Below are 26,651 nucleotides of genomic sequence, written 5' to 3'. Positions count from 1 at the left end.
TGTTGTCATCTAGGCCTCAGGGAGATGCTGGTTCCTTCATCTGGGAAGGAACCAGTAGTCTCATTCCCTGCCACCATTCCTAGTGCCTTCCAGGGTCTTCAGGGCCTAGGTTCCGTTGTATGAGTATTTCCACCTTCAGGGTCTACTCATACTGACAGGAGTCAGGGAGATGTCTAGGGATTCCTAGGAGGTCACATCCCTCTCCCTTAGCTTTAAAGGCCTAGACTATGGTCTATTCCTTCCTGTGTGTCATTTTGTGTGTTATTAACCGTGACATGAATAGGTTGTTGACACTTCCTTCTTTCTAGGAAAGGCCAACTAGGGTCGCTATAAAAAGGCCGGATGGTCTGCCACTACGGAATGTACTGCACATTCAATTTTATAAATGGTAGCCGAGAAGGTAGACAGGGGATAGTTCCTCATCAAAGCATGAAGCAGTGAACAGCAGTCAACAAAACCATCATAGACGGGTGCAAATCTTGATGGTTGCAACAGGCTCAAATATAGCTGCTTTCAGAAGCATATACAGTCTACAAAATCCATTTCACACTAGAAATAGAGGCATCACCCATCAAATATATCAAATAAGATCCAAGTTTATTGAAAAAAAGAATTATGACAACTGAATAATTCAGAGGAAAACATCAGATAATGGAAATCATACCCATAGAATTGCTGTGCCAAATACCTAACCCCCACATTACAACATTCCCCCAAAAAGACAGAATAACGTGTCGGGACAAAAATGGTAATCCTGTAGTGTACTGATAAATCGTAATCATGGACTCATATCAATGATGTATCAGTATCTCCCAGTGTGTGTGTGTGGGGGGGGGAAGCGCCTCTAAGTCATGACCACTGTAGAATATCTAAATGGTATACTGAGTCCCACAATACAGAACAAAACAAATTAACAAATGACCATGGCATCACTATCCAAGAACTATTACCCACACAAACATAATACCCCCAAAAAAATAGAACAATAAAACACTACCACGGTATCACTATCCAAGAACTATTACCTACACATACATAATACCCCAAAAAATAGACTATTTTAAAAACAATAACGCTTTACAGGGTGGATAAAAATCTATGATTTAAAAAAAAAAAAAAAAGATTTTTTTTATTTAAATCAGATTTTTTTGAGGAAAATATATTACCATCCAAAGGTTATTTCATTATGAAATAAAGATTACTTTTTTAATTATGTAGAATAAGGCTGTATATGTTTAATTTTTTGTAAAATTCCATTAATCCATTCACAATGTCATGCTCTTCCAGAGGTTTTTGTAAGATTACTGGGTAGTTTCTCTGCCTACAAGATATTATCACAGATGCTTGGTTTAATTTTGGAGTTCTCAAAACTGAATTTATAACATTAAAAGAGTTGAGAAAAAGATCTTAATCCTAACTTCTACAAACCTATAAATACAGAATCAACCCCTTCAGTGCTAAGTTTAAAGTTCAGTGAATAGAATATAAACAATATTTTTCTGATTGTTTGGGGGTGGAATAGATCTGCACAAGAAGAAAGTGAAACTAAGTGTAAGGAGGAAAAGGCAAGCAGACAAGGAGTACTACAAAAGGAAAGTGAAACTTTCTGAGCACAGTACTGCACAGCCACAGACAGACAAGTCTTTGGCTCTTTTTGTGTGTATGACCTGAGGTTTATCACATTCTTTCCTTGGAGGAAAAAAACTATAATGGCAGCAGGCCGTAAAAGAGACCCAGTTTGGCAATATTTTAATGAAGTTCCTTTACCTATCGGTAAGGCAAGCATGCGTGCAAAATGCAAACACTGCAACAAACATGGATGTTTAAGCAAATAACATGCTGTAATGTTATTGTTTCAGTTGAATAAATCCTATTTAAATTGTTATTATTAAGGTAATGATTATTTTTCTCCTTCCCAAGTACAACAGAAAAATTGTCCAAATATGAATCTTTATGTAAAAAACTATGATTTAAATCAAGCCTTCCTGACTAGTGATTTAAATCGGTTTGATTTAAATCAAATCCACCCTGACGCTTTACAAAAAGGATTTGAAGCTAACTGCCTTGTTAAGTCACAATGGGGCTACAGTGTCAAGCAGCACCATCCATCTTGTTTTTTTTTTGTAACAGATACCTCTTAATATATCATCCTCTGTTACCTATTCTAGCACGATCAATCCCCTTAAAGTGGATAACTTCAGGGTTACTCCCATGGACTACCCTAAAGTGTTTTGAGATAGGCTTGATTTTTTTTTAGCTTGTCTAAATCCATAGTTTCTCCTGCTTATTGGATATCTTGAACATGTTCCAATATTCTTACTTTGAGGGTCCTTGTTGTCATCCCTATATACATCAGTCCGCATGGACATTTTGCATGATAGATTGCGACCTTTGTTAGGCAGGTAATGTGGTGTACAATTTTGTAGTGCTTCTTTCCCATCGAATCGGTAAAGATTCATGATTTAGGGGAGCTACTCCCCACTGGGAGATACTGATACATTATTGATATATGAGGCCATGGTTACTATTTATCGGTACACTACAGAATTACCCTTTTTGTCACTGCATATGTTATTCCATCTTTTAGGGGGAATGTTGCTATGTGGGGGTTAGGTACTTGGCACAACAATTTTGTGGGTATGATTTCCATGATCTGATATTTTCCTCAGGATTACTCACAGTTAGGGTCCATTCACACGTCCGTTGTTTCTTTCCTGATCTGTTCCGTTTTTTGCGGAACAGATCTGGACCAGATCTGGACCTATTCATTTTCAATGGGTCCTGAAAAAAATCGGACAGCACAATTTCAGATTTTTTTTCAGGACCCATTGAAAATGAATGGGTACAGATCTGGTCCAGATCTGTTCCGCAAAAAACGGAACAGATCAGGAAAGAAACAACGGACGTGTGAATGGACCCTTATATGTCCTAACTGTATTTTTCAATAAACTTGGATTTTGTTTGATATATTTGATGGGTGTTGGCTCTATTCCTTGTGGGGAAATCTTTTTGCAGACAGTATAGTGCATTTTGGCATACAGTCAGTTATTATGTTTGAGGCATTTGTTGGGTTTCAGAAGCATATAGTCTGCAAGCTTGTCTGTTGCGTTTCTGCAGGTCACTCTTCCCCACAGTTTCTCTCACCCATCAAAATCACACAATTTCTTTCAATGAGCACAGGTCGTGAGGAGGCTCTTTCCTCTGATTTGCTGCTCTACTCCTTTCTCATGGCTTTCCCTGCAGCAACAAATCCGTCTCTTTCATACATGCAAACCAATAGATGGATGAGCCTGAAGCTCACCACCACAACCACACTTACAGTATATATTTTACTAAGAAGCCATGTACTGTATAAAAGTGGAGCCACCTGCTTGTCATTACAGTACACAAGATTCAGAAAAGTAAGTGGTGAAAACTGTTTCCTACACTAGGTCACCAATTTGATCACTATATGGAAAATTGTCATAATATAGCTGTATGCTATTTACAGTATGCTCTGAAGCTCTGCTAATTGTCTAGAAACTGTTCACCTTAGGACACGCATGAAATACCAGCAATTGCTTATTATGTAGGTCCCCATCATGCCACCAACACAACTCTAAAGGGCACAGATATCTGCGGTTATTGCCATGGGAAGCTTCTGACAGCTTTTCTCCATACCTACTTTATCCATGAACTATGGACTAATCCGTTTCATTCTAATCGGACTGAGACACCAGGGAGTTCTTGTTTTGTGATGTTTGTCGGTACTTTCTGTTATCTTATGTGGATCTTGGGGTGATCAATGCTTCACAGGTCATCTTCTATAGATACATGCTGAGATGGTATGTGGGGAGGAAACACTCCTACGAATCACACTTGGTGACACCTGCATATTATTTATATTGCATGTCTTTATATAAAAATAAAGATTATTTACAAAAAAAGGTGGTGATACAGCTGTGTTCTTTATATTTCCTCTTGGCTCATGATATCCTATGATGGAGTAGTGCAAGATAACCATTGGGCGTTTTTTTTTTTTTTGTTTTTTTTTTTAAGTTGGGCATTTTGAGCCATTCCTCTCAGGATCTTGAGCCAAGAAGAAATTAAGGAACGAAACATTTGTATAAAAGATTAGAATATATTTTTTTGCTTACCTAGAAACAATACCATTTTCCCATGTGCTTTATCTGGTACTGTTATTTTAGATTTATGAATAGACATTTGATACATGAATAACATAGAAAAAAAATGACATTTAAAAAAATAAATAAAAAGACAAGTTGTTTAGTTTAGCTATATCCAAAGACTTTGATTTGGATGATGACAGGACCTACCATTACAAGGAATCCACTGCATTGGAGAAACTAGTCCAATTTGGATGGTGGAGGTATATCTAGTCACTAGCCAAAACAGAGTTCTTCATTTTTGGCTTGAGACAGGCTTAACACTTAGCTTTGTTCATCTTCATGTTTATCTCTGAACACTGCCATAGGAAAGGATTTCCCATTACAGCAGATGGGCCCATTAACCATCATCCTAATTAAATAATTGAAAGCAAGCCCTTTGGTTGTGATGTTAGCTTGGCAAACCAATTCATGATGGGACTCTGTATAGGTAGCAAGCACAGTAGTCAGTAGTTAAGAAAACAAACTCCAAAAGCATACTGTCTTTCTTGCAATTCCCCTGTGTGAGAAAGTAGATGGAGAGATCCACAAGAGACAGGGATCGGTATGACAGATTACAATTGGAGTATAGAGCTGCTGAAAATGAGTGCCATATAAATAAAAGCACCCTTCATGAAATAATATACAGTGCCCACACTCACTGAGCATTAGAGATGAACGGCCTTTCAAATATTCGGACAAAGTGAGCCCCCCCATGCAATCTCAGGAGCCTTAATTGCCAACTCAATTCTCTTACATATCATATGTAATGGGGGGGATCTATTTACATGTTATCTACAATACAAAGTGACTTAATATTGATAATCTGTCCTCAGGTATAGGTCATCAATATCAAATCGACAGGAAGTCCGACACCTGGCACCCTCGCCGATCAGTTTGGGACTGCCAAACAGACAATAACAGGAACATAGATCAGATGCAGATAAGCTCTGCTAGGCTATACAGATACAGGACAGATACAAGGCAAGGTACAGGGCCAGAAGACAACAATAGAGAACCACACGGAACACACCGAGGTGTAGATGGTAGGACCCCTTGGGTCAGCAGCAAAGGGTAAAACCTGGCAAGACAAATGTAGACAGACAGACTACACAGAGCAGAAGGGTGAAACACCCACAAGACATGACAGAACAGACTGACCAAGACTGACCTCAACACTCCATGCTCAAAAGGCAGAAATAGCGGCCTAACAAACGCACCTGAAAGGACACATCCAGGAACAGACCAGGGGAAGTTAACCCCATCAGAACCAAACAGGGAGGTACCAAATCAGGTCAGGGGTAACCAGAAACCACAGCATACCAAGCTGCGATACAGGATGTTGACCCTAGCAACCAGCATGCACGGAACACTACGCAAGAGAGCAACCACCCTGACATACCCACAGGGAGAAGTTACACCCAAACGGGGTACACACATGTGCCGACATACATACATAATTCCTCTGGGTAGCCATCTTATAAGCTTCTGGCCTTTGTAAAAAAAAACTGAACTCTCATCTTCCTGAAGCCTGGGTCACCTATGATATAGATGGACACTTTTATTACCACTACTCTGTGAGGCCGGCTATAAAAGGTCAAAGGCTATACCAGGCCCAGCTCATCCTGTCCTTTAAGATAAGATCAGCTCGCTGTCAAGCCTGGCTGGAGCGTGACGTCATTAATTTCCAGGTCTGGTTTGAGGAGAGCTAATAGCCCTTAATTAGCTCTGGGCATAAAACCAGTCCACTTTCATATTTCATTCATGAATCAACGTATGCCCTTTCTGACACCAGATCCAGGCTCTACAGAGTATTGTGGTTAATTGGGTATCAAATATGACTAGAGGATGTGATTCTGTAGCTGACCTATGGGTGGTAGAAGAACTACAGGTCCCAGCATTACCGTGTGTGGTCTCATTCTGTATGTAAATAAATAAGGATCGCAAATATGTATTCTGTATAAAAATATGCCGATGTATCAGGGAGATACGAGCTTAAGTATAATCCTCATTGTAGGAACTGAACTTTGATGGGGTCATAAAACACTTGGAGGCCAATCCCTAGGCTTCACAGTCACTCTGCTGCCATTGGCTGACAGGAGTAAGTCTCCTGCCCATGGGAGAGTTCATAAAAATCCGTGCACAAGGACGGAGGAGAGAGACCCATGGAACATCACCAGACACTTAATTGGACATTGACGGCATATCCCTGTATCAGAAGAACTTTGAGGGTCTCCCCTGATACATACTGAAAAGGGGTTTGCAAGGATTCAAAAAGGACATATGAACGACCATCTGAAACCCTCCAGAGAAACTAAGTATTCTTTCATCTTTTTCCCTTTCATTTGAACTGTCGTGATTATTTATATTGTTATTATTATTCTGTAGATTTATAGTCATTTTCATTAGACTTGTATGCACTGCTTTTTACCGCTTATTAAAGATTATAAAATCTAAATGGCCAAGTCTTCTATATTCTAAGCTGCTGAACAACATACCTTGCCTTTGAAGAGACGTTACCAGGTAGTTAGTTAAATTGCATTTAGGAATTGTAGCTGGGGGTGATTGACTGCGGTTGGTCAGTAAGTGATATCCGGTTCATCCACTGATCTGTGTGATAGTGAATGACCCGGATAGTCGGCTCGTGGACCGGGAACCCACGTGGTGGCAGTTACCGAAGTGTAGTGGGGGTGTTAGCCGGATGGTAATACCCCGGTCACGTGAGGTCTCTGTGTGTGCGCAGACTCCGTCACAGACCACTACGTCACAGCTGTGGGATCCGGAGCGATCGGATCCATAGTTCGTGACATTTTCTGGTGGCATCTTATGGGATTCTGTATGCTTAGAATATTAGTGCATGAAGTTATGTCCATAACTCTGTACTAAAGGATTGAAAAATTCTGGAAGACGAAGCACAGTGCATTAGTTTTGATAGAATAATAATTCACGACAGTACCCTCCCCTCTCTCTTGTTTTCTGTCCTATCTTTTATTTGGCAATAATGTCCGAATCCGTGAATTATGACGTCATGAGCGTGGCTGATATCACAGCTCTGTGTGAGCACAAAGGCATCCAAGTATATGGGAAAAATAAGACTGTCCTTATCCAGGAGTTATGTGCACGGAGGAGTCAAGAGTCATCCCTGCAGGATTCAGAGAATGGAGGACACTCAGGGGCCCCTGAGCCAGGTGACCCCTTCCAGAATGAGGATGATGAACTGGGAGGACAGCCTGCTGGGGCTTGCAGTCCTCTAGCTGGACATAACTCTGTCTCTATGCCATCCCAAAATGGTCTGGACCAACTAATGCTCAGTAACCCGGACTTATATTTTCGGCTGCTGGAGGCACGTCGGGCAGAGCGCCAGGCTGAGCGCGAGGCTGCAGAACGAGAACGGGAAGCTGTCCGCAGGCATGAACTGGACATGGCCCGAGTACAGCTTCAGGGGTCCGACCGGCATGCTACATCCACAGGCCCATCCCACAAGCCAAAACTGCCTGTGATGGAGTCTGAGAACTGTGACATTGATCTTTTCCTGCATGCTTTTGAAACCTCATGCCAGCAGTACCAGGTACCAGAGCCACAGTGGGCGGGACATCTAATGTCCGCACTGAAGGGCAAAGCTATGGAGGCCCTGGTCGGACTACCATTAGCAGAGCGTACCAGTTACGCGGTCATCAAAAAGGCTATTCTGGTCAAGTACCAGCTGACTCCAGAGACTTACCGTTTACGGTTCCGGTCCCTGCGGAGAGGGCCCAGAGATACTTTTATGGACCACCTGGGCAAGTTGCAGACCACCTTCCAACAGTGGTCTGATCCCCTCACAGAGGACACCAAGCAGTCCCTGGCGGATCTGATGGTCCGAGAACAGTTTGTCTCCAATTGCCCCATGGATGTGCAAAAATATGTATGTGAGCACAAGCCGAAGAGTGCGCGAGAGGCGGCCGAGCTAGCCGATGAATATGTCGCCATGCCCAGCACTCGGGCATTCAAAGATACTCTGTCCCGTCTGGGAGGAACCTTTTCATCTGCTTCTTCCTCCCGGCCAGCTTTGTCGATTTCTGTCCAGCGACCCTTTCACAGGCCTGCACAAAGACCTGAAGGAGTCAAGCCAGCACCGACAGACGTGCGCAAGTGCTATGCGTGCGGCAAGCCAGGACACCTCAGCCACTCGTGCCCGGAGAAGAAGACAGCACCCCCTGGCAAGCTTGCCCGCAACCCATCATCTGTGCTGTTAGTGAATGGAGCTGCAAGACACACCGCAGACAACCTACAGTCGGTTACTGTAGGCAACCGGTGCACCACAGGCTTCCGCGATACAGGAGCCAAAGCCACACTAGTTCGGCCTCAACTAGTGGATGACGCAGACCTTATTCCCGGCAAAAGCCTCACCATCACGGGAGTTGGGGGGGTGAGCCCTAATGTTCCCCTAGCTCGTGTTTTCCTTGATTGGGGGGCTGGGAGTGGAGTAAGGGAGGTGGGAGTCTCTGCGGAGATCCCCACAAATGTTTTATTAGGCACTGACCTAGGACGATTGGTCTCGTGCTACGTGCCCCCTGGAAGCACACAGGACTCAACCGTCCCTATGAAGGTCCCTGGACATACCGAGGTACTGTGCAAGGATGTTTGCGTAACATCAGATAACCTTGGGGATGGACCGCGGGAGGTGGGAGGTGGGGTGTGTGGGAGCAGTTCTCCTATGACAGGAGATGTAGAGGGGATGGAGGGTGTATGTACACAGGTAGCGGACATGTGTTTAACTGATTCAAGTTGTGCAAATGTTAAATGTGATGACATTATTGTGCCTGTGTTGCCCGTCACTCGCAGGGCTGCAAAAGCCGCAGCGGAACGCTCCATTGGGGAAGAACAAGTGGAAGTGCCCCCTTCCACCGGTTCGGACCCCGTGGACTTAACCGCGTCAGAGCCTCAGCCACTGTCCCTGTTCGCCACAGGACAGCTGGCTGGGACTTGTAGTGCCGCCTTTGAGCAGGCCCTGCGAGATGACCCTACCTTGGAGCAGCTAAGAGGGTTAGCTGCCAGCCCTCCCACTGAGGAAGACAAATACAGAGTGTGTTGGGACAATGGGAAACTGTATAAGGAGGACATCTCCCACAGTGAAAGTAGGGTGGGGCCACTCAAGAGGCAGCTCATTGTACCTGTGCAGTTCAGGGAACAATTACTGCAAGTGGCTCATGAGATCCCCTTAGCTGGTCACCTGGGAATAAACAAAACAAAGTCCCGGGTGATGCAGAATTTTTTCTGGCCTGGCCTCGGGGCAGATGTCGCCAAGTACTGCAGGTCCTGCGACACCTGTCAGCGAGTTGGCAAAGCAGGAGACCGTCACCGAGCTCCATTGACTCCCTTACCGATAATTGATGAACCCTTCAGGAGGGTGGCCGTGGACATCATTGGTCCACTGGCCATCCCCAGCAGTTCGGGTAAACGGTTCATATTAACCCTGGTGGATTACGCGACACGCTACCCGGAAGCAGTGGCGTTATCCTCCATTAGGGCGGACAAGGTTGCAGACGCCCTGCTGGGCATCTTCACGAGAGTGAGGTTCCCAGCTGAGCTTCTCAGCGACCAAGGACCTCAGTTCATGTCTGAACTAATGCAGGGGCTCTGTAGGGAAATACAGGTGAACCATATCATAGCCAGCCTTTACCACCCACAAACAAACGGCCTCTGTGAGCGCTTCAACGGGACGTTGAAGCAGATGCTGAAGACGTTCGTGGAGGCGCAAGGGAAGGACTGGGAACGATATCTACCTCACCTGCTATTTGCCTACAGAGAGGTTCCCCAGGAGTCAACCGGGTTTTCGCCCCTTCGAACTCCTGTATGGTCGACGAGTAAGAGGTCCCCTAGACCTAATCAGAGAGTCTTGGGAAGGCAAGGTTGCCGTAACTGAAGTCTCTGTAGTAGACTATGTCCTCAGGTTCCGAGACAAAATGGAGTCGCTGGTAGGTCTGGTACAGGAGAATATGGTGCAGGCCCAAAGCAAAAAGAAGCAGTGGTATAACCGCACTGCCCGAGAGAGAATCTACCAGGAGGGGCAGAAGGTCTATGTCCTGCTGCCAATGCGGCAAAACAAACTGCAAGCTGCATGGGAAGGGCTGTACCCCATTGTCAAATGTCTGAGTAAGGTAAATTATGTGGTAGGTCTTGGAGAGGGAGGTAGGAGACAGAAGACGTTTCACGTCAACATGCTCAAGGAGCATCACGAGAGAACGCCACATGTTATGCCGGTTTGCAGCCTGCCCGAAAGGGAGGAGGCCGACCCCCTACTAGATCTGCTAGCTGACACTCGAGAGTTGGAGGTGGACTTAACCCTCAACTCTCGTCCCAGCAGAGATCTCGGCTCTTAGAAGTGTTTACGGCTCACCATGACACTTACAGGGAAACCCGGGAGAACACACCTTGCAGTCCATCATGTGGACACAGGCACACATGCTTCCACAAAGCAGTCCGCCTACCGTGTCTCAATGGAGGTCCAGGCAGATCTCAGGAGGGAGATCGAGGAGATGAAGCAGCTCAGGGTCATTCAGAAATCCCACAGCGCTTGGGCCTCACCGGTGGTTCTGGTCCCGAAGAAAGATCAGACAACCAGGTTCTGTGTGGATTATCGGAAACTGAATGCCATCACAACCTCGGATGCTTACCCCATGCCCAGGATTGATGAACTGTTAGATAAGTTGGCAGGAGCCAGCTACCTGACAATCATGGACCTGAGCAGGGGGTATTGGCAGATTCCCCTGACCTCGGAGGCTCAGGAGAAGTCGGCCTTCACCACCCCTTTCGGCTTATACGAATTTACTGTAATGCCGTTTGGGATGAAGAATGCGCCAGCCACCTTTCAAAGGCTTGTGAATTACTTGCTGGAAGGACTAGAAGAATGTGCTGTCGCCTATTTAGACGACATTGCCGTGTATAGCCCCACGTGGAAGGAGCATCTGGTGCACCTGTCGCAAGTACTGGACAAACTTGCTGCGGCTGGACTAACTGTTAAGCCTAGCAAGTGCCAGCTGGGCATGAATGAGGTCACTTACTTAGGCCACAGAGTAGGAGGAGGCACACTGAGGTCTGAAATAGAGAAGGTGAAAGCCATTACGAGATGGGCAACACCTCTCACCAAGAAGCAGGTCAGGTCTTTCTTGGGAACGGCCGGGTACTATAGGAAGTTCATCCCGAACTATAGCGCCCTGGCCAAGCCTCTGACAGACTTGACCAAGAAGAAGCTGCCCAGGATGGTGTCATGGACGCCGGAATGCGAGCAAGGCTTCCAGGCCCTGAAGGATGCACTAGCCAGTGCTCCTGTGCTTCAGGCCCCAGATTTCACTCGGAAGTTTGTGGTCCACACGGATGCTTCCGCCTTTGGTCTGGGTGCAGTCCTGAGTCAGGTGAACCAGGCCGGGGAGGACTATCCTGTCCTTTAAGATAAGATCAGCTCGCTGTCAAGCCTGGCTGGAGCGTGACGTCATTAATTTCCAGGTCTGGTTTGAGGAGAGCTAATAACCCTTAATTAGCTCTGGGCATAAAACCAGTCCACTTTCATATTTCATTCATGAATCAACTTATGCCCTTTCTGACACCAGATCCAGGCTCTACAGAGTATTGTGGTTAATTGGGTATCAAATATGACTAGAGGATGTGATTCTGTAGCTGACCTATGGGTGGTAGAAGAACTACAGGTCCCAGCATTACCGTGTGTGGTCTCATTCTGTATGTAAATAAATAAGGATCGCAAATATGTATTCTGTATAAAAATATGCCGATGTATCAGGGAGATACGAGCTTAAGTATAATCCTCATTGTAGGAACTGAACTTTGATGGGGTCATAAAACACTTGGAGGCCAATCCCTAGGCTTCACAGTCACTCTGCTGCCATTGGCTGACAGGAGTAAGTCTCCTGCCCATGGGAGAGTTCATAAAAATCCGTGCACAAGGACGGAGGAGAGAGACCCATGGAACATCACCAGACACTTAATTGGACATTGACGGCATATCCCTGTATCAGAAGAACTTTGAGGGTCTCCCCTGATACATACTGAAAAGGGGTTTGCAAGGATTCAAAAAGGACATATGAACGACCATCTGAAACCCTCCAGAGAAACTAAGTATTCTTTCATCTTTTTCCCTTTCATTTGAACTGTCGTGATTATTTATATTGTTATTATTATTCTGTAGATTTATAGTCATTTTCATTAGACTTGTATGCACTGCTTTTTACCGCTTATTAAAGATTATAAAATCTAAATGGCCAAGTGTTCCATATTCTAAGCTGCTGAACAACATACCTTGCCTTTGAAGAGACGTTACCAGGTAGTTAGTTAAATTGCATTTAGGAATTGTAGCTGGGGGTGATTGACTGCGGTTGGTCAGTAAGTGATATCCGGTTCATCCACTGATCTGTGTGATAGTGAATGACCTGGATAGTCGGCTCGTGGACCGGGAACCCACGTGGTGGCAGTTACCGAAGTGTAGTGGGGGTGTTAGCCGGATGGTAATACCCCGGTCACGTGAGGTCTCTGTGTGTGCGCAGACTCCGTCACAGACCACTACGTCATAGCTGTGGGATCCGGAGCGATCGGATCCATAGTTCGTGACAACACACACACACAGGCAGGTTCACCCTAAATACCGCAGCCAGCACGCAGCCAAAAGCAACCAGCCTACACGGAATCACCTGCAGCCAGAACGCAAAAGGCGTGCAGCCAGCCTGCACTGCAAACCACGTCAGGGTGAACCGCACCGTGACCCTTATCCTAGGTCATCATCAATATCAGATTGGTGGAGGTCTGACTCCTGGTACCCCCAGCAATCAGCTGTTTATAAGAATAAAGGATGGTGTTAATGATATTAGAATATCATCAACTGCTCCTAACCCTATAAACATATTGTCTTATGAAGACAACCCCAGTCCACATCTGGGACCTTCCTCTAGGGGGACAGAATAAAGAATCTGTCAGTATGCACTGCATGGACGGCTATTCATCTGAGTAGCTGCCATGTAATGCTGTATTTTCTATGCAGTGGCTGCTGCTGGCGATACGTGTGGCCAGACAAGATTTCTTCTTGCAGCAGGTTGGATCTGCAATGATCAGCTAATCGTCTCAGCACCCACATTCCGAAGAATATTTCTCTAATTTTTGTCTGAGGTTGTCAGTTGAACGATATACTCTATGACACATTCAAACTATTTTCACTTTATTTAATGTCATAATTTAAATAAGGACCGATACCTAATTTATAATAGATAAAATAATTATTTACTTGCTTATTTTCGGTAAATTAGATAAAAACAAGTTTGCAAACAGTGTTATTAGCAGTTGTGCTTTGTGATTGACGGAAATACGAAGCATTCCTTTTTAAACTACGATAGTATCAGTAGTATTGGTTTTCATTTTTACCTAATGGCACAAGAGTAATTTCTTCTTGCACCAGTCACTTTATAATTCTAAACAGATAAATAATTGTACAATTACCAATCTAATTACTTTGTGACAGACTATGGCCAAGATTATATAAATTATGTATTTAGTATATATCTAATTAGAATACACTAGAGAAGTGTAAAATCCAAGCTGTGCTCTTATGATAACACTTCACATCAGTGCCGCATATAATAGAGGTCCCCAACCTTCTGCACACCGTCAACCATGGAGTTTTGTGGAGGAGATTTTGAGGCAGATTTTTCAGTCAAAGCTGGAAGTGGATTCTATAAAATATAAAAGAAGGGCTTATATTTCTCCTTCCTGTTGGATCTACTTCTGGCTTTGACAAAAAAAAAACTGAAAGGAAATCAGCCTCAAAACTCCTCCAAAATACTTAGTGTGAACCTACCCCAAGTGGTGGTTGTGAGCCATATTCATTAAAAAAGGAAGCAAGAAATCCTAAGCATGGAGAAATAAATCACAAAACTTTTACTCTCATCCCATAGTGATGGGCATAACAATAGCATACATAAGATACTGTACTGCTGTAGCTGCTTTGATGGTGATACATGTGGGGTTTATCCACCCATCGGCACGAACAAGGTCTAGGCTACTTTATGGTGATATCTAAGCACATTTTTCTTCATTGAATTTGATGAGTATTGGATGTGATACTGCACTATTGAGTATTACACTATTTATTGCATTTTTCTACATTCATGTGGTATTTTTGTAAGTATACTGAGATTTTTATTTATTTATTTGTCCTTGTTGTGGTCATTTTGAACCCATCAGTTGGGGGATCCTCTGACTTTATTAGGGGTTGGGCAAATAACAGCACCACCTCATGGTGGTCCAGATTTTTTCTACTGGATTCCGTGTTTGGTGTTTGTGCTGGGTCCATGCGCATTTCCAGGATCCAGTGGTAGCGCTGTGAACGGCTCGAGTTCCTGTTGGAGCTGCCTCTGGACACTTATTGGTAATGTCGTCCACTGCTGGCTACTTTCTATCCCTTTGTTGCTAGACCTGTTGTAGACTACGGTTCCTTCGTGTCGTGGAGAAATTGGTTGTCTCCACCTTCTGATGCCATATTGCAGTGACCATTAGGGTCAGCAGGGCCCAGGTTCGAGAGTATGAGCCCCCCCTACCTTTCCCTGTTTCCAGGCCTAGCTGCTACCTTATAATCCTCACATTGTACGGTGGGGGGTTTCCCCCACTCCCTACCGTGACATGTGCTAGTACATGTATTCAATAACACGCTAACTTAACCAATCACAGGGTTTATCAAAAGCCAGATAAGTTATTTGCTTTGGAAATCGAGCAGGGCAAAGGCATTTTCAGGAGTTCTGGTGACGAACCGGGCTCTCCATGGGGCTGCCAGGAAGCCCTGTGAAGTCACTGGCGCTGATGGGCGGGCTTTAGCGCCGCCTTAGCCAGTAAAACGGCTAGGACAGTACTAAAGCATGCCCATCAGAGCCGGTAACGTCACTGAACACACTGCCGGTCGGAAGCCTCAGCCCGGCAGTGTGTTATTGTAAACAAAAGAGCCCTTGCCCTGCGCGATGTAGCGCAGGGCAAGGGAGCGCTTCGGAGCATGAGATGCTCCGATGCTAATTTCTGGGTGAAAATATGGGTATGTCCGGGTTCAGCTCTGAACAACCCCTTTAAACAGAATATAACCTGTAGATGGTTTGTTAGGTGCTAAACTCTTACCAATGTCATTTTTTAACTTACAGCCAAAATGACAAAAAACGGCTCATAAAACAGTCAATTTATAAATACGTTGACTATTGGTGACCCTCTATGAACATTTCAAATAACTGCCTTTAATACACAGGAACACCAGTTTCTTATAACGACCCTTTAAATCTGTCTGATTATGACAGCATGTAGCCAGTAAATGGACTTTACCCTCAAGGCTGCTGTAACACTCCCTGTGTCTACTGATGGATTTACAGGGAACAGGAGAGAATTGGCAAATAAGAAATGTGTCCTCTATGAGTAGCGAATGCTCCTTCTGATACATAAAAAGAATGCTAAACATAGTAATTCTGGATTACAGAATTTTTTAGGCAATTTCTCTGTTTAAACCTCTTCTCAAAAGACTCTCAGCTAGGGGAGATTTAACCCGCTGCAGGCAAGATACAGTCTCATGTAATGTAAAGACATGCCAGGTCTACCAGAGAGCCTTGTCTTATAGAGTGGGGGCCATAATACAAATAGGACATATGAATAGCAGTTGTATTTATAGAAGATGACATAATACAGAAACTAAAGTGATATCACATCAATAAACTTTGACCAAGTCAATTGCAAATCTGAAGTGCCACACATTTGTTTAACTATGGAGCAATAAAACTGTGGATAACATCTACAGAACACCTAGCAAGCTCAGATATAAGCAAGCATTAAGTCACAGCGAGGCAATAAAAATGTCCTTAACCACTTCAACCCCGCTAGCTAAAACCCCCTTAATGACCAGGCCACTTTTTACACTTCTGCACTACACTACTTTCACCGTTTATTGCTCGGTCATGCAACTTACCACCCAAATGAATTTTACCTCCTTTTCTTCTCACTAATAGAGCTTTCATTTGGTGGTATTTCATTGCTGCTGACATTTTTACTTTTTTTGTTATTAATCGAAATTTAAAGATTTTTTTGCAAATATAGTATAACTACCTCACAAGTGACCCCATTTTGGAAAGAAGACACAAGGTATTCACTGATGGGCATAGTGAGTTCATAGAACTTTTTATTTTTTGTCACAAGTTAGCGGAAAATGATGATTTATTTTTTATTTTATTTTTTTCTTACAAAGTCTCATATTCCACTAACTTGTGATAAAAAATAAAAAATTCTAGGAACTCGCCATGCCCCTCACGGAATACCCTGAGGTGTCTTCTTTCCAAAATGGGGTCACTTGTGGGGTAGTTATACTGCCCTGGCATTTTAGGGGCCCATTTGCGTGAGAAGTAGTTTGCAATCAAAATCTGTAAAAAATGACATGTGAAATCCGAAAGGTGCTCTTTGCAATGTGTGCCCCTTTGCCCACCTAGGCGGCAAAAAAGTGTCACACATCTGGTATCGCCTTACTCAGGAGAAGTTGGGGAATGTGTTTTGGGGTGTCATTTTACATATACCCATGCTGGGTGAGAAAAATATCTTGGCAAAACACAACTTTTCCCATTTTTTTTATACAAAGTTGGCATTTGACCAAGATATTTATCTCACCCAGCATGGGTATATGTAAAATGACACCCCAAAACACATTGCCCAACTTCTCCTGAGTACGGCGATACCAGATGGGTGACACTTTTTTGCAGCCTAGATGCGCAAAGCGGCCCAAATTCCTTTTAGGAGGGCATTTTTAGACATTTGGATCCCAGACTTCTTCTCACGCTTTCGGGCCCCTAAAAATCCAGGGCAGTATAAATACCCCACATGTGACCCCATTTTGGAAAGAAGACACCCCAAGGTATTCAATGAGGGGCATGGCGAGAAGCGTGAGAAGAAGTCTGGAATATAAATGTCAAAAAAATGTTATGCATTTGGATTCCGTGAGGGGTATGGTGAGTTCATGTGAGATTTTATTTTTTGACACAAGTTAGTAGAATATGAGACTTAGTAAGAAAAAACAAAAAAAAAAAAAAACAATTTCCGCTAACCCAAAAAAATGTCTGAATGGAGCCTTACAGGGGGGTGATCAATGACAGGGGGGTGATCAGGGAGTCTATATGGGGTGATCACCCCCCTGTCATTGATCACCCCCTGTAAGGCTCCATTCAGACGTCTGTATGATTTTTACGGATCGGATCCGCAAAACGCATACGGACGTCTCAATGGAGCCTTACAGGGGGGTGATCAATGACAGGGGGGTGATCAGGGAGTCTATATGGGTGATCACCCCCCTGTCATTGATCACCCCCCTGTAAGGCTCCATTCAGACGTCCGTATGCGTTTTGCGGATCCGATCCATGTATCCGTAAAAATCATACGGACGTCTGAATGGAGACTTACAGGGGGGAGATCAATGACAGGGGGGTGATCAGGAAGTCTATATGGGTGATCACCCCCTTGTCATTGATCACCCCCCTGTAAGGCTCCATTCAGACGTCCGTATGTGTTTTGCGGATCCGATCCATGTATCTGTGGATCCGTAAAAATCATACGGACGTCTGAATGGAGCCTTACAGGGGGGAGATCAATGACAGGGGGGTGATCAGGAAGTCTATATGGGTGATCACCCCCTTGTCATTGATCACCCCCCTGTAAGGCTCCATTCAGACGTCCGTATGTGTTTTGCGGATCCGATCCATGTATCTGTGGATCCGTAAAAATCATACGGACGTCTGAATGGAGCCTTACAGGGGGGTGATCAATGACGGGGGGGGGGGGGGTGATCAGGGAGTCTATATGAAGTGATCAGGGGTTCATAAGGGGTTAATAAGTGACGGGGGGTGTAGTGTAGTGTAGGTGGTGTTTGGTGCTACTTTACACAGCTACCTGTGTCCTCTGGTGGTCGATCCAAACAAAAGGGACCACCAGAGGACCAGGTAGCAGGTATATTAGACGCGGTTATCAAAACAGCGTCTAATATACCGGTTAGGGGTTAATAAAATCACATCTCCAGGCTGCCAGCGAACGATCGCCGCTGGCAGGCTGGAGATCCACTTGCTTACCTTCCGATCCTGTGAACGCGCGTTCACAGGAAATCTCGGCTCGCGCGAGATGACGCATATATCCACGAATCTGCGTTAGGCGGTCCGGAGGTGGTTAAAGAGGACCTTTTACCAGTTTTTACTTTATAAAAGAGATACCTCACACTGTAGCCCATGTTCCCTAGATGTGATATCGCTATTTTCTTCATGATATGCTCCTCCCTTGCGCCGCTGTGCCTCTCGTTCTATTTAGGCGCCCTGTATGCTAACTAAAAGCATCGGAACAGAGAGGAGGAGACATCAGCTTTTCTCAGTGGGCGTCTCTTCTATCTGGCTGTGGTGCTGTCCAATCACAGCAGAGCACGTCACAGCCATGGAGGCACGCCCACTTAGAAAAGCTGATGCCTCCTCCTCTCTGTTCCGATGCTATTAATTAGCATACAGGGCTCCTAAACAGAACGAGGGGCCCAGAGGGGCAACAGAGGAGCATATCATGAAAAAAATTGCGATATGACATCTAGGGAAAATGGGCTACAGTGCGAGATATCTCTTTTATAAAGTATAAACTGGTGAAAGGTCCTCTTTAACATTGGTGTCCATACAAAATGTTCAATCACACAAATCTCATATGACCAGAAATAATGTTGTCACAAAGTTTTATGATCCTAAAAAAACTTACCTATGAGAAATGGCAGAGCAGGAAACAGATCACATCTCTTTCTTTGGTTTAAATTTTTGAAAAAATTGTAACCTTTACTTCAACATATTGGTGGTCATTTACTAAAGATCAGTGTTTCACACGGCAGTCTTCGTTTAAAAAAAAAAAAAAAAAAAAAAGGAGGAAGATTCAACCAATGTATTAAGAGGCTCTTAATAAAATTGTCAAATCTTCTGCTGTGCTAGAACTGAAATCTACTTGAGTCAGGAGTCAGAGTAAGTTTCTAGTGTAATGGGCACCAGTTTTCAGGTGCACGTTATTAAAGGAGTTAGGCTGAAGAGTTCTTACCTGTGACCCATCTTCTCCTGCTCACTTTATAGAAAACTGACAAGGGTGTTGGAAAAAGTTTAAAAGCAGCAAATTCTGTTGCAGACTGGCACTTGCTATAATAAATGAGCCCCAATGTGTATGATGAGTTGGTAGCCAGTAATGCCACCAACTGTTGCACCTTGCACCATATTTGTAAACTGTTGGTTTATATCATGATGTGTTTGTGTAAGCTATGCTTTATCTCTTACGGAGTTTTTCACTGTTGGTGTGCCTTTTTTTGCTCCAGACCCTCCTCTTCCCCAGTGTTGCCGGACCTGTGGTTGAGAGTATACTTACTTGATCCCTGCTAGCGAGTTGCAACTCCATCTCTCCTCTGTCAAGCTTCGGTGTGGGAGGGAAACCCCACACCAAGCATAAGAGGGAAGGGGGAAAACAGGGAATTAGGGCTGACAACTAGGGAAGGAAGATGGACACCTCCTAGTAAAACCCTAACCAAAATCCTGACTGACTACAAGTATGAACAGACCCCAGAGGTAGGTGTGTTCATACACAGGAAAACCTAGAGTCCTATATAGCCCTATAGGACCCTGGTACTAATGGCAGGAACAAGACTACCTGTTCCTCCAAAAGGTAGGTACAGAAGTCTCCTTCAGGCCTAATACAAACAATAGGGAAATGCAACACACAGTACCCAAACAAAATACAAAAAGGTAAAGGAAAGACTTAACTTCAAAGGAGCAATGGAAGCACCAGGAACTCCACCAAGATCCACACACCAGCTATCCACACATAGCTATCCACACCGCACATCATTGTGGGAGAAGTAACAATAAATAAGGAAGGTTAAATGACCCTATTAGCAACACCTGAGGCAAGGGGTATGGCCATTACCAGAAACAACACAGACACCTATTGATCCACAATGAAAACCTGTCAGATCAAACCACGTGTTGCCAGTGTCAATGATCTCCTGCCACGGGAACGTCTGTGATATCCTCCTTGGGGGCCGCAGATCCTGGGTGTCAATGACTGGCTGCAGAAGAGACTTGTCACCCATGTGTTCCCAGTTTCAAGAGTAATGCTTTAATCTATGGTTTCATCACTAGATTATTGTGAGCTTTTGGCCAACAGGGTCACAGTGTACCCCTTGTGTATACAATCATATTAGACCGACACGGACCTGTGGCTGCTATACTGTTTACAACATTTGCTGTACCTGAAGATACTTGTATCATTGGGTCATGTCCTTGATCATTCACGCTACCACCAATATTAGTGCTAAATTCAGTGCTACAGTCAACAAACGGTGCTTATTTAAAAAATATTCTAATCCACAATATACATTTGAAATTAACCCAGAGCACTCCAAAGCACGTCAGATGCAAATAATGTGATACACAGTCACAGAATGAAGTACAGTAAAGGCACAGGACAGGTAAAACATTCATGAAGCAACCACAGAAAAGCTGAAGAATCGGTCTATGATTATATACTGCATTACATCTCCTGTAATTGGACAAATTAATGTATGTGACTAAACAATAAAAGCATTTTATTTGCATCCTAATTACTTTATGTCATGTGACATGGATTGCTCTCAAATTTACCACCAGCAGTAACAATGATGAAGTGTGGAAATCAAGCATGGTCTTCTACAGGACGCAGCAGCCATTTCCAAGCAACAATATGATCATGAATTCTTCAAGGAGTTTGAATATTAGCTCTTTCATGGGCACTAGGAAAGGATGATTTAACCGGTTCAGGATTCGGTCTGTTGTGAAAAATTTTGAATTCCGTCGAGCCTGAATTTTTGGGGAGACGGAGAGAGATAGTGGGGGAAGAGAAAGAAAAGGGGGAGAGAGAGACTTGTACAGAAATGTATGTTTCTTAAAAATATATATCCGTTGTCTAAGGCTACTTTCACACTTGCGTTCAGAGCGGATCCGTCTGAGACGGATCCGCTCATATAATGCAGACGGTGGCTCAGTTTAGTACGGATCCGTCTGCATTATATTGTTAAAAAATTTCTAAGTGTGAAAGTAGCCTCAGACGGATCCGTCCAGACTTTCAATGTAAAGTCAATGGGGGACGGATCCGCCTGAAGATTGAGCCATAGTGTGTCATCTTCAAACTGATCCGTCCCCATTGACTTACATTGTAAGTCTGGACGGATCCGCACGCCTCCGCACGGCCAGGCGGAGTGGAGGCTGAACGCCGCCAGACTGATGCATTCTGAGCGGATCCGCGTCCACTCAGAATGCATTAGTGCTGGACGGATGTGTTCGGGACCGCTTGTGAGCCCCTTCAAACGGAGCTCACAAGCGGACACCCGAACGCTAGTGTGAAAGTAGCCTAAGGGGTACTCTTTTTCATTATGGAGAGTCCATGGTACGCCGAGTGAATGCACAGTATTGTAGACCAGGCTATACCCTTAATATGCCAAGTAGCCAAGCACATGTGCTTAGTATTGTAGTCTGGTATGCTGAGTACGTGGACGCAGTATTGTAGACCAGGCAATGTCTGTCTGGGTTTCTGGGAAAGATATATAAATTAGCTTTCCTAAACCTATCTGATGCCGGCAGATGTTACACATGATAATTTGCATTGTCTAGCCTACAATAGTCAGTCAGGACATGGGCTGTGCTCATCTCTCCCCACAATGCAGTTGTTCTGTGAGGAGAGAGAGAGAGAGATCAGACTTCTGTCTTGGCTGTGCGATTTACTGTGGAAAAAAAAAAAGAAAAATCAATTGATAAACTGTCCGTCCGTAACTGGTGGGTAATGAGTGTCCGTCACTAAGCGCCTGTTACAGTTGGCCAGTGGTGTCCGTCATTAGGCATCTGTTAGGGAGGTTAGGTACTGTGTGTCCGTCTGTTACTGGTAGTCAAAGGCCATCTGTCACTGTCTGTTACTGGCGGTCAGAGGCCACCTGTCACTGTCCATCTATAGTCTGTCAGTGGGCATCTGTTGGGGTCCGTGTATAATTGTCAGTCAGTGGATGCACTGACGCTAGCGAACACTTACTTTTAATTTTTAGGGTGGGATAGATATAATTTTATTTCTTTCTGAGCTTTTTAGTAAATAAAATGTCTCAAAGATGAAATAGCGCAGAGCAGGCATATGAATTTCTATGCCCTGAAAACTCTGAATCAGACACTGCTTCAAATAATATTTTCCGAAACAGGGACTCTAGTTCCGCTTCCTTCCCCAAACCTCATAACCCTATGGTGGTAGAAGTCGCCACCTCATCGCATTCACCACCCAGCGGTCCCGTCCCTTCTACTACGTGGGTTCCCGCTTCATAATCCCCCCCCCCCCCCCAATGTGGACATCACCAATTTTATCCCTTATGATTATTTTCATTTATTTGTGGACGATAAAGTCCTGGAATGAATTGTGCAGCAGACTAATCTGTACGCCACACAATTTGCTGTACAAAATCCCACTTCTATTTATACAAGACGGTGGACCCCCACAAGTGTCTCTGCAATTACCCCTGTTTTGAGACATACCATACGGTTGCTAATTATTCATTTTATTTAATACTAAAAAGGGTTGGTGTGAGGGGGGAGGGGTCTATTCAGGAAGTCAATTTATTCTCATTTTCTGTTTAGTTTAAGGCTTTCTAGGGAGGGAGGGATCCCTTTGGGATGGGTTGTGGAGCTAAAAAAAAAAATTCAGACATTGGAACAAATTTTACCTTTTCTGATTTGTTTTCATTATTTCATTTTTTAATGACTATGTCCTGCCACACAAAGCTGTTAATTCCATCTACATTAGTGTATCATGATATTGGAATGATATATTTTTTTATTTGGAGGATCTCTAATGATTGAGTTGGTCCTCACCAGTACACTAAGGGCTTTATCAAGAATTTTTTTTGTGGACACCGCACAACACGTCTAGAAATATTGACATAATTTTGTGAATTAGTGATCTATTACTGTTCCTACAGATGGTTCTGGACACTGTATTTTTATATATTCTGTAGGTGACTGGGTGATTGTGTGCATAGCGGTTTCTACCTTGCCAGGCAGGGGCCTGTTATGGTGCACTGTGTCATTTAGCACGTTAGTCTCTCATATAGGGATTGATGAGGCTAAAGAGATGCTGTACGACCAGTCAATGTCCTTGAATGCCAGCTTGTCATTACAGCCCTATCGGCGTTCTTGTATCTTGTAAACAAACTGGAATTTGCAACATAGTTAGAGACATGTTGCTTTTCACTACAGTTCATATTTATTTTTTTCTGCAATAAGTAATATGTCAGACCAGAACGCTGCTCACAACAGCATCAGAATGACAGAAATGCCAGACAACTGCTTTGTTGGCGAGAAATAGTCATATGCACAGGCAAATGCATTTTTTGAAATCTGCCTCCCTTATAAGTACACAGCTTCACTTATTATCTGTGTGCGGCACAAAGATTAGAATGTGGCGGATACCCATCTAAACAACTTGAATAAAACCATATATACTAATTATTTCATTGTATTATTTTGCACTCAGCATGCTCACTACACCACTAGATGCATGCTTTAAGGGATCTAGTTTTTAAAATGGGGACATTTTTAAGGGTTTTCTATCATTTTGCAGCTCAAAGCCATTACATGTGTGCAATGGGGCCTGAACCATTTTCAGTTTATTATCTGAAAGGCCCTGCCGTGTGTCAAGACATAAGATTAGGACCACAATGGGGATATTTCTGAAGACAAAAGAAATGAGGTGGTACATTTTGGGGTGTACTTCATTTGTGTGTGCTCTGTAGAAAAATAAACAGTCTTTAAATTGACACTTTTGTGTAAAAAATAAAAAAATATTTGTTTTTCACCTTCTTAGCATTCATTTCTTTAAAGGTGGTCAAAAACTCATTACACCCATAGATAAATATATTAAGGGGGATAGTTTTCAAAATGGGGTCACATTTGGGGAGGTTATATTATTCAGTTTTACAAGTACTTCAAGTCTCCTTAAAAAAAAAAAAAAAAAGTGCAGCCAAAAATAAAGATGTGGAAATATATTTCTGATAAATATTGAAAAGTATTTATGTATGTGAAATATTGCAGTTTCAAATAGGAAAATGTGGCAATTTTTACAAATTTGCATAGATTTTTATTTTTTAGATTTTTTAATAAAGATACGCATATTGTATCGGTAAAATTTTACCACCTAAGTACAATATGTGACAAGAAAACAATTACTTTGATGTGCAAAACATTTACGAAGTTATTCTCTGCTAAAGTGACACATGCCAGATTTCCAAAATCTAGCTTGGTCATTAAGGCCCAAACAGGCTTGGTCGCTAAGGGGTTAAACATGCTTATGTAGCAAAGGAATAAAAGTAATAAAGTCAGTATCACATCTGCAAGTAGTTCTTTCAGGACAAAGCAGATGAAAACAACATATCTACTTGCATGCCTCTGGGTGGGTACTATTTCTATTTTGGAGACTAGTTGATACACGTGAAAATTACTGTAGGCTAGATAATGTTCCTCTGGATTTCTGGGTAAAATATATGCAAATTATTATGTCTAACATCTGCTAGTGTCTGATAGGTTTAGGAAAGGTTTTGAATATATTTCCCAGCAACCCAGAGGGGCATCGCCTGTCCTACTTTACTGTGCACATGTACTCAGTGTAACAGGTGCATCACCTGGTCTACAATACTGCGCAAGCGTACTTGGCGTACCATGGGCTCTCCATAATGAAAAAGTGTACCCCTTAGGCAATGCATATAAATTGTAGATATTGTTGAGAAACACACATTTCTGCACTAGGCTCTCTCTTTTGATTTGTGCCCAAACCGAATAAAAAATAAAATAAAAATTCAGCAAACTTCAAATGAAACTTGCCTAGTTCGCTCATCTCTAGCACTATGCTTAACTTCTGTTGCTACAAACCAAGAGTCGTCAACGTCCGGCACTCCAGCTGTGGTGAAACTACAACTCCTAGCATGCTCCATTCACTTCTAAGAGAGATCTGAGAACAGCCAAGCAAGTGTGCATGCTGGGTGTCGTAGTCGAAGGTTGCTGATCGCTTCTATAGATATGTCAGAAGTTGTAAGTGGTGCCAAAGGTAAAATTGTCCTTTCATTTAACTTTGTTTTCAGTTGGCCCTCTTACTGCATATATGCAACAACACTATGGCCATAGCAAAAGCATACAGTCAATGCCACAAAAATCCAATTACAGTCCAATTACAGTAAAACTCTACATAACTGATACATATACATAGTTGGGGTTAATTTAAAAAAAAAAAGAGCTAACTTACCAGAATGACCTTGGGGTTAAAATGAAAATTGATGTGATCCACCTTCAGAACTGTACAAATTAGTAAGACTTGAACCTATGACTTCATTGTTGTCTGCAGTGTACTTGTAAAACTGAAAAATTGCCTTCAAATTATTTCAGAGTCAAATGGTCCAAAACAAATAGCCCACAATTCCTTGAAGAGAATTTGTCATACTAATCATGTAAAGGAAGTGTTATGATTGTTACATCCTCCCACATTAGGCCAAGATCTTCCAAAAATAATTCATTCTGAAATAAGACAGAAATAAAATAAAATATTTTTGTTACTATTTTCAGTAATTTCAGTTTTGCAGTGTATAGGTTAATAAACTGAGAACCTGTAAAATTGTTCACAGCATACAACAAGCTTGCTTTAACATGGCCATGTTCTCTGGGATAAACTGGCTATGTGATGGGTTTATTCCCTGTTGACCAAGCTCATTGCATCACAGTGATCTAAGATGCTGTGAGTTTAAGGCTGCTTGTAGGTCTTCTCTCCCACTCAAATGATGCTGTGAAAACAGCAAAGCCAAGGTTGGGCTGGAACTCACAGCATCACAAATTACTATGGCAGCACGGTGGATCAGTGGTTAGCACAGGTGAGCGAAGCTGGCCCCTCTTCAATCAGCACAAACAAAAACTCCAGTGTGTTTCTTTAGTGCTACGTTTGTGCTGTTTTGTGCCGCAAAAATTAACATTTGTGCTGCTTTTATTTTAAAGATAATAGCAACTGTTTGTTTCAACATGATGACATCACCAGCCCCCCTACAACAGCAAAAAGACATGAAACTTGCTGGATGGGTAGTGCTACGTTTGTGCTGGTTTGTGCCATTTAAATCTCCATTCTACCTCATTTCGTTTTCAAGTTATTAACCATTTATTGAAAGGTCACCAAAGGTCACCTAGCCCCCCATCACAGCCAAAAGACACGAAACTGGGCTGGTTGGTTAGTGCTACGTTTGTGCTGGTTTGTACTGTAGAAATTAACATTTGTGCTGGTTTTTTTTGTAAGATAATAAAACCGGGCTGGTTGGTTAGTGCTGCATTTGTGCTGTAAAAATGATCATTTGTGCTGCTTAATTTTATGAACTCCATTAGCAGGGCTGAAGCAGACTGACTTTACACAGGTAGTAAGACA

The 26,651-nt window shown here is 43.2% G+C and overlaps 1 protein-coding gene across 1 annotated transcript in view; it reads right to left on the bottom strand.

Annotated features, from left to right (window-relative positions):
- Positions 1-26,651, bottom strand: part of ATP10B (ATPase phospholipid transporting 10B (putative)) — a 483,468-nt gene that overhangs the window by 183,688 nt on the left and 273,129 nt on the right. The window contains exon 4 of the mRNA XM_044281032.1: positions 25,494-25,762. The gene's annotated coding sequence lies outside the window, so the exon portion shown is untranslated. The remainder of the gene's footprint in view (positions 1-25,493; positions 25,763-26,651) is intronic.

Source organism: Bufo gargarizans, chromosome 2 (genome assembly GCF_014858855.1).
Source record: "Bufo gargarizans isolate SCDJY-AF-19 chromosome 2, ASM1485885v1, whole genome shotgun sequence".
Lineage (NCBI taxonomy): Eukaryota > Metazoa > Chordata > Amphibia > Anura > Bufonidae > Bufo > Bufo gargarizans.
Note: the sequence above shows the minus strand (reverse complement) of the source record. Positions and strands in the feature narration are given on the sequence as shown.